This window comes from Prionailurus viverrinus, chromosome B2 (genome assembly GCF_022837055.1).
Source record: "Prionailurus viverrinus isolate Anna chromosome B2, UM_Priviv_1.0, whole genome shotgun sequence".
Taxonomy (NCBI): domain Eukaryota; kingdom Metazoa; phylum Chordata; class Mammalia; order Carnivora; family Felidae; genus Prionailurus; species Prionailurus viverrinus.
In genome coordinates, this window is record NC_062565.1 from 13,088,032 (window position 1) to 13,105,275 (window position 17,244).

General features: G+C 44.0%; 1 long non-coding RNA gene across 1 annotated transcript in view; it reads left to right on the forward strand.

The window, feature by feature from the left end:
- Positions 1-11,919: 11,919 nt before the first annotated feature.
- The window catches only part of LOC125166295 (uncharacterized), a 44,400-nt gene continuing 39,075 nt past the window's right edge, over positions 11,920-17,244 (forward strand). The window contains exons 1-3 of the long non-coding RNA XR_007152422.1: positions 11,920-11,970; positions 12,814-12,993; positions 15,786-15,976. This is a non-coding gene — a long non-coding RNA (uncharacterized LOC125166295). The remainder of the gene's footprint in view (positions 11,971-12,813; positions 12,994-15,785; positions 15,977-17,244) is intronic.

The following is a 17,244-nucleotide window of genomic DNA, read 5'->3' on the forward strand; positions in this document are numbered from 1 at the left end:
ATTGTTAGGGATCCTGAGAATATAAATTTTCAAGGCTTTGATACATTTGGTGAGTTGCTTTCAAGAAGATTTTATCAATTCGCCTCTGCCCGTCAGGGATGCGGTAAGATGACGATGAACTCGGTGCCTTAAAAACAACAGAAATATATTCTCTCACAGCACAGGAGGCAAGAAGTCCCAAATCAGGGTGTCGGCAGGGCCGTGTTTCCTCCGACGTCTCCAGGGCAGAAACGCATCCTTGAGTCTTCCAGCTTCTGCTGGTTGCTGGCAATCCTTGGGGTTCCTTGGTTTTTGGAAGCATAAGTGCAATCTCAGCCCCCACTTCGCACAGCCTTCCTCTGTGTTCCCAACCCTCTCTGAAAAGGACAACAGTCTTTGGATTTGGGGCCTGCTCTAATTCATTGGCACCTCCTCTTAACTTGCCTGCATCTGCAAAAACCCCATTTCCAAACCAGATCACATTCTTGGAGGATGGGACCTCAACATATCTTCTGGGAGGACACAGTTCAACCCATAACCCACATCACGTGGTCCCCAGCAATATATCGCTTCATATTTTAATTGTTTTATGTCTACCCTGCAGACAGAGATAGAGTTCTAAACATATTTTCACCAATGTTGAGTATGGTGGAGTGATTACTTTTCAGGGATTTTTTAGGTTAGAGTCTTTAAATTTTTTTTTTAACGTTTTTATTTATTTTGAGACAGAGACAGAGCATGAACGGGGGAGGGGCAGAGAGAGAGGGAGACACAGAATCAGAAGCAGGCTCCGGGCTCTAAACCGTCAGCCCAGAGCCCAATGCGGGGCTCAAATTCACAGACCGCGAGATCGTGACCTGAGCCGAAGTCGGCCGCTTAACCGACTGAGCCACCCAGGCGCCCCAGATTAGAGTGTTTTTTCCATAAGCATTTGGGGATACTTAGGTTAATTTGGGGAGCAGCACTGATCTTCTTTTGCCGTCTACCTGTATGCCATCTCTGCTGTGGGCCCAGGCCGTCACAGAACCTCAGGGAGGGAGCTTCTACGAGGAGCCATCCTGAAGACGGAGAGGCTCATGAGCTCAGGAGTGAGGCGAACCTGAGTTCAAATCCCAGCTCTGCCACTTGGTCCTGTGTCACCTTGACCATACACTTTGTCCCTCTAGGCCTCCGTAAGGCCTAGAGGAAGGGTCGAGCAGTTCCCCAGTACATGGTTACGACTCAGTACATGTTAGCTGTGGTTATTCGCGTTGTCGCTATTGGTCCTATTGTCAACTTGCCGCTGAGACTTCTCACTTCTTGTGTCATGGGTTCCGCCCCCGACCTGGGCATGCCACGTCTGCACGCTGTTCCTGGAGTGCAGGTACTTCCTGTCTTCCTGTCCTGACTGTGACTCTCTGGTACCCAGTCATTCATTGTCTGGGTTCCCAACGCACCTTGCATGCCTGGCTTCTCACCCAAGTGTCTTTTGGTCCCTTGCAGGGCCTTGCTCTTCCTCACCAGACCTTCCCCTCGAGTTGTCGGCTGTCCTGCACCACGGAAACAAGTCGAGGAGGTTTGGTTTCCCCTTGTGCCCAGTCATATCTCATTACACCAAACCTGACCGGAACATCCTGAACTGGCTTTGCATACGAGCCCTCCGGAGGCCCAGACATCAGATACTGCACAGCGTTTCCCTTTAGCCAACCCTTCTCTTCCAACCACTGTGGTATCCTGTGATTTTCCAAAACTCGACGACCTTTCTGGACAACACCAGGCCCAGCTTTTTTTCTCTTAGCCTGTCTGATCTCTTCTCTGTTCAAGTCGTGCTTTCAAGAATTGACTTGGCTGGGGGCGCCTGGGTGGCTCAGTCGGTTGGGTGTCCGACTTCGGCTCAGGTCATGATCTCACGGTCCATGAGTTCGAGCCCCGCGTCGGGCTCTGTGCTGACGGCTCAGAGCCTGGAGCCTGTTTCAGATTCTGTGTCTCCCTCTCTCTCTGACTTTCCCCCGTTCATGCTCTGTCTCTGTCTCAAAAATGAATACATGTTAAAAAAAAAATTAAAAAAAGAAAAAAAAGAATTAACTTGGCTGGAATCATCCACCTTCCCGGCCTTGAAAGGAGTCCTCAGTACCATATACAATAATTCCTAGATTAAAAAACCAAATGACATTTCCCCCAAATTCAGCAGTTTTCAGCTCCTCGACTACTTTGTACTCAATAGATCAATCATGGGGAATGGAATGGGAAGAGAGGGAACAGTCAGTGCTTGGGTGGTCTGGGGCCATGCGATAATGCACACATTCTCTCCCACTTCTGATCAAGAAGCAAATTACTTTTTCTGCTTAACAAGGTGAGGGAATCACAAAACCCATCTATACATATTTTATCCTGTGTATTTATGTTACTTTGGGGTGCCTGCTTACAGTAGCTATAGTCAAATCCATTAAAGATGACTTTTATTTCTTCTTAAATGTCAGACCCATCTGCTTGACCTCCCTTCATGCATATTCATGATGTCATTAACAGCTAGACCATGCCCCTCAAGATAGCAAGCATAGAACAATGGGTCCTCCATGACCCGGAAGTGCATGGTAAAATATCACACTTTACATGATGTTCCACACAAGCAAGACTTAGTCCTATGAGTCAGAAATAACTTCTTTGCCCTACAACACTATATGTTCTCCTCAGTGTTGCCAAACACCTTCAAGCTGGCAGATCCCAGCACCTTCCTTCTTGTCCTCTCCAGAACAAATCTCTCAATTCAACAAAACAGGCAGCGGTTCAATAAATGGTCAGATATGCCAAGACTTTGGTTCTGATCGAGGCAGATCTCTAGAGGTAAAATAAAAGGTGCCACCTTGGGTCTGATCCAGTTTCTCTAGTTGTGTAACTCATTCCTGTGATTTGTTATCAATGTTGTGTTCTATGCCTGTATGTACACATACATACACACGCATGCCTACTAAAAGCCCTTAGTATGACATTCCCATCCCCAAATACACAAACTGGCAGTGGTGCTGCTCAAGGACTTGACCTTCTCTTACTTGATCAGGAAGAATAGTGGCACAGGGATAGGGGTGGGAGAGCTTTCCTCCTGGGTCCTTGAAATCACTCAATCTTTTCAATCATAAGAGGACCTTCTCACGGTAGCAACCAACATTTAAGGGTTTGCATACAAGATGGCCCTGAGCTCAAGTTCGGTTTCAGAAGACAACTCCAGGGGTGCCTGGGTGTCTCAGTCGGTTAAGTGTCCGACTTGGGCTCAGGTCATGATCTCGCGGTTTGTGAGTTTGAGCCCCGCATCAGGCTCTGTGCTCAGAGCCTGGAGCCTGCTTCAGATTCTGTGTCTCCCTCTCTCTCTGCCCCTCCCCCGCTCTCAAAAATAAACATTAAAAATATATTTTAAAAAATAAGACAACTGTAGGTTGGAATTCTAGAAAACTGGGAACTTGACCATTGTTTCTATAGTTGCTTAGTTCTTAAAGGATAGCATCTCGTGGGAAATCAGATGCCGTGGGATATTCACATGACTGAAAACATGATAAGCTGATGAAGGAATGTGAGGCAGTTGGGAACCAAATCACGATCGCCCTAAATCTGACCGAGGTTAACAGCTAAGATTCGATCATTTAAAGAATATCTCTTTTTATGGCCCGAAAGGAAATCAGTTTGTGCTAAAATGTAAGCAGTCAAGAAAAGTCTTATTCACAGAACTTAACAGAACTATTTGAACAAGGTGGATGAAGCTGAGCACTTCACTCTTCACAGGATGTAGAACCTCAGAGCGGATCGACATGGCAAAACCCACCTACGCTTTGGCTTCAGGGGTCTAAGACTGGGTATGAGATCTCTGACTCAGGGCTTCAGTCACACATCAAAGGGCATTTTGTTCTCTCCCAACATGCTGATGGCCTCCTAAGTCAGTCACCTTTCACACCCCTTTCTTGGGACAGTCTGGCCCTTAATCCCAGGACTCTCAAAAGCTGGGGTGTTGCGGGGGCAACGTCATTCACTGTCAAGTGGGAAACATTATTTTCTCAAATTCCTGGGCCTCTCAGCAAGGGTGATAACATGAAACACGAGTTTCCCTCTGCTCTGGAATAAATAAAAGCCCATTAGTCTGCAATTCTTAATTAGATTTTTTTTTTCTACATCTTATCTCCCTACCAGGAATGGAGACTATTTTAATTGCCCCTTTCCTTGAAACCAGCATCCATTCCTTCATTCTCAAGAGTGTTCCTTATGTCAGAGGATGGTTGTAAGGGTGTATCTTCATATTGTTCAATAACTAGTGTGCATTGACTTAGCTACCCTGCGTGTAGGACTTTGAAAAATGTGTGGCCAGTCCTAACGGTCAGCCCTTATTTATTCATCTGTTCTTTCAGCCAACATTTCTACAGCTCTCTCTCACTGTTCTATGGCTTACAGATTCAGAGCTACAAATATACCATGGATATCTTCAAAGAGTTCAGACTCATACAGAAAGAGTGGGGGCAGAAAAGTTTAAAATAAGTCAGGAAGATTAGCTACAAGCTAGGCAATATAATTTCAGGAGCTGTAGAAACTTTATGAGAGCCTCGATGAAAGGCCTGAAGTGCCTAAATGTCCGTAAAAATATTTTATGCTACAAAAATAGAGAAAATTCCCTAAAGGTGTTCGGAAGGGGAAAAAAGGACAAGTTGACCAAATAAATACAAAAATCAGATTCTGCAGTGCCATTTAGAAAATAATGGTGCATTATTCTCAATTTTGAGAGGCAAAGCCTATAACCCAAGAATTCTATACTCAATTAGTAAATAAAAACATTGATATGACACTCAGTTACATTTGAATTTCAGATAAACAGTGTATATGTTTTTAGGATAAGTATGCTCTGTGTAATATTTGGTACTACTTTTCCTAAAAAATATATTCATTGTTTATCTGAAATTCAAATGTAACTGAGATCCTGTATTTTATCTGTCAACTGCAATATAAAAAACATTTGTATTTCAGACATGAAAGACCTATAAGATTTTACCACACCCCATGGTTTTCTAGAACAATCTTACCTAAGATAGTCACAAAGTAAGAAATTTAAAAATTTGAAAATGAAAGTCATGATTTAGGGGGCTAAGGATGAGCAGTGAGCAAACTGCATTTAAGAAATTAATGTAAATATGGTTAAAATTTCTAAACGTTGATTCTAAATTTCTCCTAGGAACCACATATTATTCAAACATAATCATTTAAAAGTAATAGAAATACTCACAAATTTGGAGTCTATAATCTTGCATTTTGGATGCAGCCAGTGGCTGGGGACAAATTTTCTGCATCTTCAAGAGCACATTTCACACAGCATCACAAGGTTAGAAAGATGAATGAGAACATACCTCCTTATTATGTAGAACGTTATTGCATGTACCATGCTATTTCATTCACCCCGAGCCCTGGGAGAGCTGAGAGAATTAATAAGGCAGACAAGCACACATGTCTCACCTACACAGTTGGAAAATGAGGCTGTGAGGGGCATGCGTAACTCAGTCAGTTACGTGTCTGACTCTTAATTTCGCTTTAGGTCGTGATCTCACAGTCTGTGGGATCAAGCCCTGTGTCAGGCTCTGTGATGACAGCACAGAGCTTGCTTCAGATTCTCTCTCTCTCCCTCTCTCTCTGCCCCTCCCCTGCTTGCACTCTCCCTCTCTCTCTGTCACTCTCAAAATAAATAAACAACAACAAAAAAGAAAACGAGGCCCAGAGAGCTTTAGTGGATCACCCCATGTTTAGTTACTACTGAGTAAGCAGCAAGCTCTTACCTCCAAGTTCAGAGGGTTATTCCAAGCTGAAATGAGATGCTCTGTTGGAGTTAGTCAAATCTCAAATCCAGCTTATTGTTAACCAAGAGGTATGAGAAGCCAATCCCACTTGATAAATATTTGTTGATTAATAAACATTGTTCTGGTCCATTCAGGTGTTTATTGAGTTAGTTCCATATATCCAGCCATATTCTCTGAGGTATGTAGACATAGTATGAAATATGACCTCTGTCTGCTAGGCTTAAAATCTACTTAGAGAAAAAAACCAACACATGTGTGGCAACCTCAAAACTTCAGGGAAGAACTGTATTTCTGAGCCAAAGCATTACAAAACAGTACTAACAGAATGATTCTAAATTTTAAAAAGATATATATATATATATATATATATATATATTTAATTTTTTTTAACATTTATTTTTGAGAGAGACAGAGACAGAGCATGAGTAGAGGAGGGGCAGAGAGAGAAGGAGACACAGAATCCAAAGCAGGCTCCAGGCTCTGAGCTGTCAGCACAGAGCCCCAAGTGGGGCTGGAACCCACAGACCACAGGATCATGACCTGAGCCTAAGTCAGATGCTTAACTGACTGAGCTACCCAGGCACCCCTAATTTATATATTTTTAGTTATGTTTAGAAATAAAACCCTGGAAGTAGAATACTATGAAGTTTTGTTTTATTTTTTGTGATTTTCTGCATTTTCCAAGGTTTTTACAGTGAATAGAAAATGCACATCAATAAAAGGTAAACCATAGGAGACTCTTAAATGCAGAGAACGAACTGAGGGTTGCTGGAGGGGAGGACTAGATGGGGGATGGGCATTAAGGAGGGCACCTGTTGGGATGAGCGCTGGGTGTCATAGGTCAGAGATGAATCACTGGGTTCTACTCCTGAAGCCAAGACTACACTGTATGTTAACTAACCTGAGAATTTGAAAAAAAAGAAAAGAAAAGAAAAGAAAAGATGCATGCATCTTGTTCTGTCTTTAAAGAAGCATTTTATAAAAGAACAGAACTTCGGAATATGGCATTCTAAAAAAAAAGTTTTAAGTAATTCTGGAACTGCATTCGCTGATATGTGGCTGTTGAACCCCTGAAATTCGGCTCATCCCAATTTCCATGGAGTGGAAGTATTTCACTCTGTATTTTGAAGACTTGACATAAGAAAAAAAAGTAAGATGTCTCAACAATTTTTATATTGATCCCATGTTGAAATGATTGTATTTTGGATTTACCGGATTAAATAACATTAATCTCACTTGTTTCTTTTTACTTTTTGAATGTGATCACTGGAAAAAAATTTTTAAGGCTTAAAATGTGTTTGAATAAGTTGATGCTGTATTATTGCTATGTTTCTCAGAGAACCTCCACAGATATCAGAGACAAACCCAACAAGGTAGACCAATAAAAAAAATGTATAGCATAACTACCTAACATAGTCAAGGCTAAGAGCTAGTGTCCAACCTTCATTACACAGCAACCCTGTCCCCAAGATTGTACGAGGCCTATCAAGAAAAGCTGTGAATAAACCATGTTGCCATGGTCCCGCCCTCCCCTACTCAGGTCCTCAACAATCACATGAAACTTCAGGAATACCCCACACAGAATCGATTAAACAATACACCACATGGAACTGATTTGTTAAATATCACCCTTCCCCTGAGCCACCCAGGCCTGGGTTTGTATTTTTGAAATCTTTCTCTACTTGGGGGTATCTGGGTGGCTCATTCGATTGAGCGTCTGACTCTTGATTTTGGCTCAGAGCATGATATCAGGGTTTGTGAGTTCGAGCCCCGAACTGGGCTCTGTGCTGACAGCATGGAACCCGCTAACAATTCTCTCTCTCCCTCTCTTTCTTCCCCACCCTCAAAATGAGTAAATAAACTTAAAATAAAATAAAATCTTTGTCTACATGGTATATTGTTTTACACAATGGTGTTTTGGCTTTTAAAAACTACAAAGCAGAATCTAATTTCCATAGTTTCTGAAAGAGACTCTACCTACAAGTTCCAGAGAGTTCAGAGCTGGGCAATGGATGGGTGTTTAAGAGAGGTCCCAGGACATGGTGGAACATACACTGAATCTGGAAGGATGGTGAGTATTTGACAAAGAAATGGGGGAACAAGAGTCTCAGCCCCACTAGTGTCCTGGGCAGGGGACATGGACAGAGCACTAGAGCAGGTGGCTGAGAACACAAATGTGCCTGTCTTACTGCCACTCACACAGAGAGACATTTAACTTCTTTGTGTCCTGGTTTCCTCGTCTATAAAGCAAAGGTGCTGTCGGAAGGAGGAAATGTAATACTTTCTGTAAAGTGCTCAGCACGCACAAAAAAGCACTCCACAGACTAGCATTACTATTTTTATTGCGAATGGAAACGAAAGCTGTTTCAATTAGAGAGGACCAAACTTTTATAGAAAGTTTCGAGGGGCGCCTGGGTGGCTCTGTCGGTCGAGCATCTGACTCTTGATTTCGACTCAGTTTGCAATTCTAGGGTCATGGGATCGAGCCCCACATCGGGCTCTGTGCTGAGCGTGGAGCCTGCTTAGGGGTCTCTCTCTTTCTCCCTCTCCCCCGCTCACACTTGTTCTCTCGCTCTCTCTCTAAAAAAAAAAAACAAAAAAAACAAAGCAAAAGCTTTCGAAAACCATGCAAGAACTAGACCCCGAGAAGTCAGTGCCAGGATGACACGAATCAGGTGAGAGGTGGTGTTTCCCCTTTCCTAAAGCTGCTGTAACAAATGACCGCAAACTGGGTGGCTTAAAACAAGAGTAACTTACTATCTCAAAGTTCTTGGGACTAGAGGTCTGAAATCAAGGTGCCAGGAGGACCACACACCATCCAGAGGCTTTAGGGGAAGATCCGTTCCTTGTCTCTCCACTTCCGGTGGCTTGGCTTGCTCTGGCTTGGGGCTACCTCAGACCAAATGTCGAGGCCAGCATCTTCAAATCTCTCCGTTGCCTTCTGATAGTCTCCTCCTGCGACGTCTGTCGAATCTCCTTCTGTCTCCCTTTGATAGGGGTAGATGTGATCGCTCTTAGCGCCCACCCAGATAATCCAACCAAATCTCCCGATCACAAAGGATTACGTCCTTTGCCAGTCACAGGTCTGCCTCTTAAAGTAAGCTATCTCCCTCTGGGGGATACTTTTCACCCCACCACAGGTAGTAAGGACCCAGATAGAGCAGTCCTAGAGCTCCCAACCACTGGGGTATTAACCCATGGTGTGCTGGGTCCCAGTGAGTGGCCAAGGGCTGGCACGGGCTGGGGGAAGTCACCAGTAGCTATTTGCCAGGTGGGATGGCTTTACCCACACAACCTAGTAGAATATTAAACCTGATGGTGAGATAGAAATGGAGAGAGAGGCAGCTATGGGGGACTTTTTACAGGCAAAATTGCTGGGCCTCTTTATGAAACATGAAGTTCAACAGACACTGTGTAAAGAGAGATATTGATGAGGGACAGAAGCAGAAACAATGTTCACCTTTAGCCCAGATGGTTGACCGATAGACTGCCTAGTTCCAATACGGATCAACCACATGCTGGTTTCGACATTCTTAAAGGGTCTCATGACTGCCTGTGTATCTCACTGATAGTTAATATCGAACTGAATGATAAACAACAGAGAAATCTCCTGAAAGTGGTTTTATGGGTAGAAATGTGAAGAAGACATTTATGACTTAATACTCCCTGCACGTCCCCTCCCCCTTGCATATAACCGCAAGCTTCATACAGCAAAAATGCAGCCACTTCTGCCAAAGGTCCTGTCCCTGTGCTACTTAAGTAAACTTACTAAGTTGCACCGCACAAGTCTCAAAAATTCTTTCTTGACCTTTGGGCTCCACGACCCCACAACAATATTCCTGTCAACGAGAAGAATAAGGGCTTGTTTTCCAAGCCATCCAACATTGAGGCTTCCAGGACGTGTTCCAGCATGTTCTAGGGGTCCCAGTTCCTGATATCTCTGGACCAGTGGAGGACCCTGCCTGACAGGCGTTAATGAATTCACTTCTCAGTCTGCAGACCTGGTGAGGATCCTGGTGTGAAGCTGCCAGCAGCTGAAGTGTGTCAAAATAGACTGTTTACCAAGCTCCCGCAAACATGCAAACATCCCTAAATCCAGAGGACAGCTCTGAACCGGGAGAAAACAGGTTCTTTCCAGAAAGTTAGTGCCCTTGCCAGAAACTACTAATAGAGGGTTGCTTTTCAGTACCTCACGAGCTGATTAGGAGGTCGATGGGTCCTAATTAGAATGTGAGGTTTATTCATCTGTAAACTTGCAAAAGGAATGCTCTGGAGGGAATCTGAATCAGAAAGAATTGTTTCCCGTTGGCTTGGCTTAACAAAAAACAAGACAATTTGCCTGTTTCTCCTGGCAGGCAGGTAGACCGGAAGAGAGATTCTTTCCTGATGATCCTTTTCAAATACTTATTAGACATCAGTACAGGCTTCAGTGATGTAGCAAATCAGCTTCTAGGATTTTCAATGAGACAATTATATGAATGCTCACTAAAGGTGCATAATTTGACCAAAGGGCCAGGATATTGAGAACTAAGGTCGGCAAAGCAACTTAGACTCCATTCTTTGCATGGAATGAGAAGTCATGATGGGACCGCATGCCTGGTCAGAAAAATCTCGCGTGAACATCACTGAATAAGCATGACATAGGTGCAATTTGCAGTCGGTCCAAAGGTGGAGTTCGTTTGCTTTAAACATGAGGTAGTAATAACAGGTTGTGGTAAGGCCAGGCCTCGTTCCATCCACCCCTGCCCCTAGTTGGTCAATGCGAATTTATTTACTTTTGCTGTTATGCAAATATGGGGAGGGGGTTCAAAATGTAATAGACTGACCGTCAAAGAGCAACCAACTCCTGTTCTGTACAGACACCCACTAAATGTCATGCAGATTCAGAAAAACAACCCTTGGCTTCTGGGAGTTAACAAGTTAACAATCAAGTTTTCATTGCCTAGGCAAAAATTATTTCCATTTCATTACATTCATTTGTTACAGATGCTTACATTTGATTTCTCAAGAGAATAGGAATAAGGCTGCAGAAAACGCTTCGACCTATATTTTCCGAATCCCTATCACTAGCTAATCCCAGACGTCCCCCTTCACAGCTGAACACTTCATCGGTTGTGGTTTTTCTTAAGAAATGTGTAATAAATCCCAAGAATCAGGACTATTTAATACTTAGCCAGACACTTTAATGAAATGCCATCAATTGTATCACCAATCCATCTCCCTGCATGTAGACACCCCAGAACTGCCTTCACCTCCGAACACCCCCAAAATCTGCTCCTGGCAAAGGTTGTCCTGACTGAATGGAAATCAGTCATTGGACAAAAGAGGTGCCAGCAAGAAGGCTCCTGGCCCTAATTTTACTTTTCACACCCCAAAAGAGGAAGGTGGGACTGAGTCTGAGTCTTGACCAGAGCAAGAAATGAGAATGAGGCCATGTAGCAGCCATGAGGAAGACCCCCCCCCCCCCCCAAATCTCCCACTGCCTGGAGTGCAGTTGCCCAAGGGCCCCAGGGCTGTGCTATGCAATCACTCACCACACTTCCCTGCAGGTCCCCCTCCCCTGGCTGCTTCTGTGGTCACTAGGCACAGCCGGGGTACTAAGCTGTCCCACTATTTCTGTGGGAAATGCAGGACTCTTCAGGTTCATCACCCAACCTTCCTTGGAAGTGCATTGCCGTGTGGGTCACTTCCTCCCAACCTCAGTTCTTCCTTCCCTGGGATCAGACTGCCATCAGGGTCTGATGGCTTTTCAAGCCTCTCCCGGCTTCCTCCCCCTTTCTTTCACAGGCATTTCCCCTAATAAATGTCTTGCACGTTTAACAGATCCTGGGAACTGCTTCTCAGGGGTCACGGACTAAGGTAATCGGGGATCTTCCAGGAGGAGCAGAAAGCAGCTGGGAGAGGAGGGAACAGGGAACATGGTATTGGTGTAAAGACCAAACTCACTTCCTGAAATATGGGCCACAGTCTGTTGCCTTAACAAAGCTCATTCAGTGCTCACAGGGATGTTTTTGTAAGCTCCCTACTTGGCCAGGCTGGACTACATTTCCCAGGATTCCTTTCCTCCTATGTTTCAGGTTAGGACGGGCTCCAAGGGACGTTCTCTCGCGAGAGTTGGAAGGAGGAAAAGCGGCGGCAACCATCTTGTAGCGTGAAAGCACATTCTGCTGAGCGACCGACTCGTGCTCTGGTGAGGCTGCTACGGGGCCCTGTCTTCGCCCTGGACCTGCTTCCTCCAGTTTCTCTGCGCCCTGGGGCTGGTGTATACTTGTGCAACAGTGTGACACAGGGCCTCAGCTTCTGCAGGGTCCCTTCATCAATCACTAAGGTCGAGGGGAAGGAAAAGGGCATGGGTTTCAGTGTGCCCACGTGGTGTTCCGGCTCCTGCTTGCGGGGTTCTAGCCCGCTTTCGTTAGCTTCCCTTCCTGACTGTCTTAGCGATTTCGGGCGCCAACGTTGGTCAGGACGGCCGTGTGGACAGTGCCTAACCAGCTCCCCTAATTGTGCAAGTCCGTTCCTAACAATTCGTATGTATTTTTCGATCGTAGATACGTGTATATACATGGGTGTATGTACTTGATCGTTAAACTCTGAGCGATGCACTCATTGTGTGCCCTCTGGCCAGTTTCCTTCAGGGCAGTGGTACTCGTTAGGGCCTGGAATAGGCACTGGGGCTTCAAAGAAAACAATGCCAACCCTCTGCGCTGCTGCTTAGACAGACCTGGCCGTCAGCAACGTCAAGGAAGGCGGAACTGTGTTAGGAAGACAAGTGCACCACAGCCCACCTGGCAGAGGGGCAACGTTCGTGATTTGGTTTTTGTGTTTTGAACGAAATGAGATCCAGCTTTTTGCCCTCCCCTCCCTGGCTGGGAGGACATCCCAAAGCCGTTTGGGGGACGCTGACCACCACCACCGTTACCACTCCTGCCTCCCCATTGTATAGATCGCGAATCCCGGAGCTTATAGCAATGGAGTGGGACCCGGCCCTTAGTTCAGGGTGTTTGCTCTCACTTCCCTTCCTCTTGTTTCCCAGGGCTGAGCCTGATCCTCCGTCATCTGTCAAGCGTAGCTGCCACCAAGAAGCCTCTCAACAGTCCAGGCTGCTTCAGCCTGGGTCACAAGGCTCCAAAGCCAAGAAGTCCAGTGATAAGTTCCAGACAGCCGTATACCACATCATCCGAGGTCGTGACACCTTGAGGCACGCGTGGGGCAGGTACTGTCTCCTCCACTCACAGAACCTTCCATCCTCCAAGTCTCAGAACCCAGTTCTCCTTGGGTCCATCTATGCCTCTGCCCACTCTTTACCTCCTATAACTTTCTGTTATCCAAAATGACAGCCTATATGTCCCCCCACCCCTGCCACCCTGGATTTAGAGAAACCCCCAGGCGGGGGGTGGGGGGGTGTTATCTTTTACTTCCCTCATGATAAATCTGTAAATATATTTCTTTTTAATCTATGAGATTAAGAATCAATACTTTTTATGCTAAGTGAAATAAATCTGACAGAGAAAGACAAATGCCGTATGATCTCATTTATATAGGGACTCTAAAAACAAACAAACAAAAAGAAACCCAGACTCTTAAATACAGAGAATAAAGTGAGGATTAGCAGAAAGAGGCAGGTTAGGGAGGGTGGGGTGGAGAATGGGTGAAAGGAGTGAAATAAGCAAAAGGGATTTAGCGGTACGCAAAAATTTAGGATAGGGGTGACTGGGTGGTTCAGTTGGTTAAGCATCCAACTCTTGATTTCGGCTCAGGTCATGACCTCACAGTCATGAGATCGAGCCCCACATCGGCCTCCATGCTGAGCATGGAGCCTGCTTGGGATTCATTCTCTCTCTCTCTCTCTCAAAATAAATAAATAAACATTAAAAATTTAGGATAACTTTGGTTGGAAGGATAGAAGTAGAAACTAGAGGGATCACAAGGTGAGCTTTTGGGATGCAGACAATGTTACCTCTTGATGTGGGTGATAATTATACAGATGAGTTCACTTAAAATTGATTGAGCTGTATATGATTTATGTGCTTATCACCATGTGTTATACTTCAGTCTTTGAAAGTTTAAAAAAACCCAAATGCTAAAAAGGCATACAGTAAAGGGGCACCTGGGTGGCTCAGTCGGTTAAGCAGCCGACTTCGGCTCAGGTCATGATCTCACGGTCCGTGAGTTCGAGCCCCGCGTCGGGCTGTGTGCTGACCGCTCAGAGCCTGGAGCCTGTTTCCGATTCTGTGTCTCCCTCTCTCTGACCCTCCCCTGTTCATGCTCTGTCTCTCCCTGTCTCAAAAATAAATAAAATGTTAAAAAAAAATTAAAAAAAAAAAAAAAAAAGGCATACAGTAAAAGAAAAAGAAAAATCCCTTTCCCACACTTGGTGTTCTATGGCCCATTTCCCCTCCCCAGGTGAATAACGTGTTTAGGAGCTACAGCACCGTGTAAGCATTGGTAGTATTTAGTGCTATTCCACTTCTCCTCCTTCCAGGCACATGGTCTCATTGCATTTCCCGGCCCTTCTGGAAACATAAGGAACTTAAACTGGTTGATTGGGGTTGTGTAACTAGTTGTAGCCAGTAAGTTGTAAGCAGAAATGAGGCGTGTGACTTCTGGGCCAGAGTGTTTGACTGCTGCAATGAGATCCTGTAGACTTCTCTTTTCCTCCTACCACAGTGACGTGCATGTTTTAGTTAGTGTTCTCCATCTGCTTTGGTCTCCGAGGGATTATGACAAGGAGCCCACTCACAACGGACACAGGCGAGAGGCATGAGCAAGAAATAAATGTTTGATGTTTTAAGCCACTGAGATTTAGGGATTGTTTGATACTGTACTGATTCAGAGTGATACCTCCTGGGAGGTGTGTGTGTGTGTGTGTGTGTGTGTGTGTGTGTGTGTGTGGTCTGTATTTCTCTGAAAAGTACACCAAGACAAGAAAGTTGAAGTAGACACAGAAATATGAGGGGAAATATGCATGTAGGTAATATATCTGTATCTGTTCAGGTATTTTCCACTTTATGGAAACCCAAACTGAAAATTGCTTGCACAGTAAGACTACTGCTAATATAAAAGAGGTATGGTGCTTCTAGGATTGCTTAGTTCAGCTGCTCAACTGTGTCCTCAAAGACCCACATTCTTTTCCCTCTGCCATTCTTGGTGTGCTGACGAACTCCTGTGTCGGCTACAGCAGATTCATGTAATTCGTTCCCTCCCTCTCCCTCTCTCTCCCGCACATACTCCTACCCACATACACACACACATCCAGAGACAAATAAGAGACTATCCAACAAAATGCTGAGAGTGACAAAAGAAGCAGATCGAGCTTATTGAGGAGAGTATCGTTTTAGCAATTCCGTGATGGTGAGCGGAAGTCTCTTTTAATGGTTGGTGTATCTGTTATTGGAGATTTTAACGCAAGGACACCAAAGTGTTCTTTTGGTGGACAACCCCCAGATCAAGGAAGACCTGTGACAACCAAGGAATGACATTTGCTATTTCCCGGTACCTTGATGTTGCCCAGTGCTAAGCTCTGTAGTTTCGAGCAAGTTACTGACATCTCTCAAGCTCACTCTTCTTCTCCTGCCCATAAAGGGATTCACAGTTGCACCTCCATCACTGCTCTGCCGTGAGGCTTAAGTGAATTAATACATATACAGTACTTAAACAGTTTCTGGCACGTAGTAAATGCTGTGGAGCCAGGAGCCATTATCATTATAATAGGGCTTTGGGGAGAATTAAATAAGTTAATGCATGTAAAGGACTTGAAATCATGTCTGACATGTAGTAAGTACTCAATAAATCTTTGCGGCTGCTACTACAGCTATTATTATCATAGCTTTAAATAAGAAGATTGTAGAAGTTAAGGAGGGTAAAATAGAGCTAATCCTTTAAAAATGAATTTGTCAGTACGAAGTATCATTGTCATGGTATTGGGTTTTTTGACTGTACAAGGTAATTTTAATAAATCAAGATCATTTTCCTTGGTAAAGGTGAAAATTCAATTTTGTTTCTTAGAAGCAATGTCTACCATATTGTTTCCATAAGAAATAAGAGCTGGAGAAGTTGCTATTCAGAGATCAGGATCAAGAGAGAGATTCTTCAGGATGTTGGAAGAATGTGAACACCAGTATCATTTCTGCTTGTGACATTGATTTGAGTCTTGGTGGGAACTTTTGGCTCCATTCATGCTGACTAGGTCAGCACATGTAAGTACAGTATGCGCTTTCTCAGATGAGTGGCTTTTATATATGCGTGTGTGTGTGTATATACACACACTTTGTAAGACAGTGTCTAAAGAATGCATCAATAGAAGCAGATGCACATTTCCTGTTTTTGAATATGATTCTGAGTGGGCATTAATAAACGCTAACTGGCAATGCTTAAGGGTGTAAAACTAATAATGGAGTTGGATCTGATTAGGAAAATGAAATCAGAGCTCGCAGTGTTCTTGTGTCCCACCCTGAGATAGGTAAAAAAAAAAAAAAAGGGGGGGGGTAGGGTGGGGGTCGTCTACCATCCAAGAATCATTCATTAACCAAATAATGTAACTTAAAATAGGACATGGCATCTAAGGAGTAAACTAGTACAACAAACAAATATACACAAAAACATTTTCTGAGCACTCTGATGTGTTAGCCACTCTCTAGTTTCCCCGGGCTGCTAAGGTTGAGAGTCAATGTCTCATGGAGCATCGTGGTGGAAAGCGGCAGTGAACTGGTAACAACTATGAAATGGTCCCTTAGAGGTAGGGAGGGCTGTGACTTTGCTTTTATTTTGTTGTTGTTATTTTGTTTTAATTTTTTACTTTGAAATAACTTGAGATTAAAAGTCTTTAAAAATTGGAGCACCTGGGTGGCTCAGTCAGTTGAGTGACTGACTTTTGTTCCCCGCTCGGGTCACGATCTCACAGTTCATGAGTTCCAGCCCCATGTTGGGCTGTTTGCTGACAGTGTAGAACCTGCTTGAGAGAGAGCCTCTCTCTTTCTCTCCCTCTCTCTCTCTCTCCCCCCCTCCCTTTTTCTCTGCTTCTCTCTCTTTCTCAAAATAAATACACATTTTAAAAAGTCTTTCAAAAATAGTATAGAAAGTTCACATGCTGCCATTGATCCAGAACTTTCTTTAATGTGAACAAATTATGAGACTGTAGCATAAAATTCTCCATCAAAACCAGGAGATTAACATTAGTACAATGCTATTCACTAAACCACAAACCTTATTCCAATTTCACATACTTTTACATAACAAGAAAAATTGCAAGGGCAAGAACTTGAAGAGCAGATCTAAAGATGAAGGCTGCATGTATTTGAAATTGTCAGTTTAATGCACTGTTTTCTCTTTCCTTGAAAAATTGTCTTTAATATATCTATTATATTGTCCAATTTAAAAAAAAAAAAACTTTAACTGCCAGTATTCTTCTCTTTTCTCTTCAGTAGGCTCTTTCCCAGGGAAATAGGGTTGTTAAATTTAGCAAAAC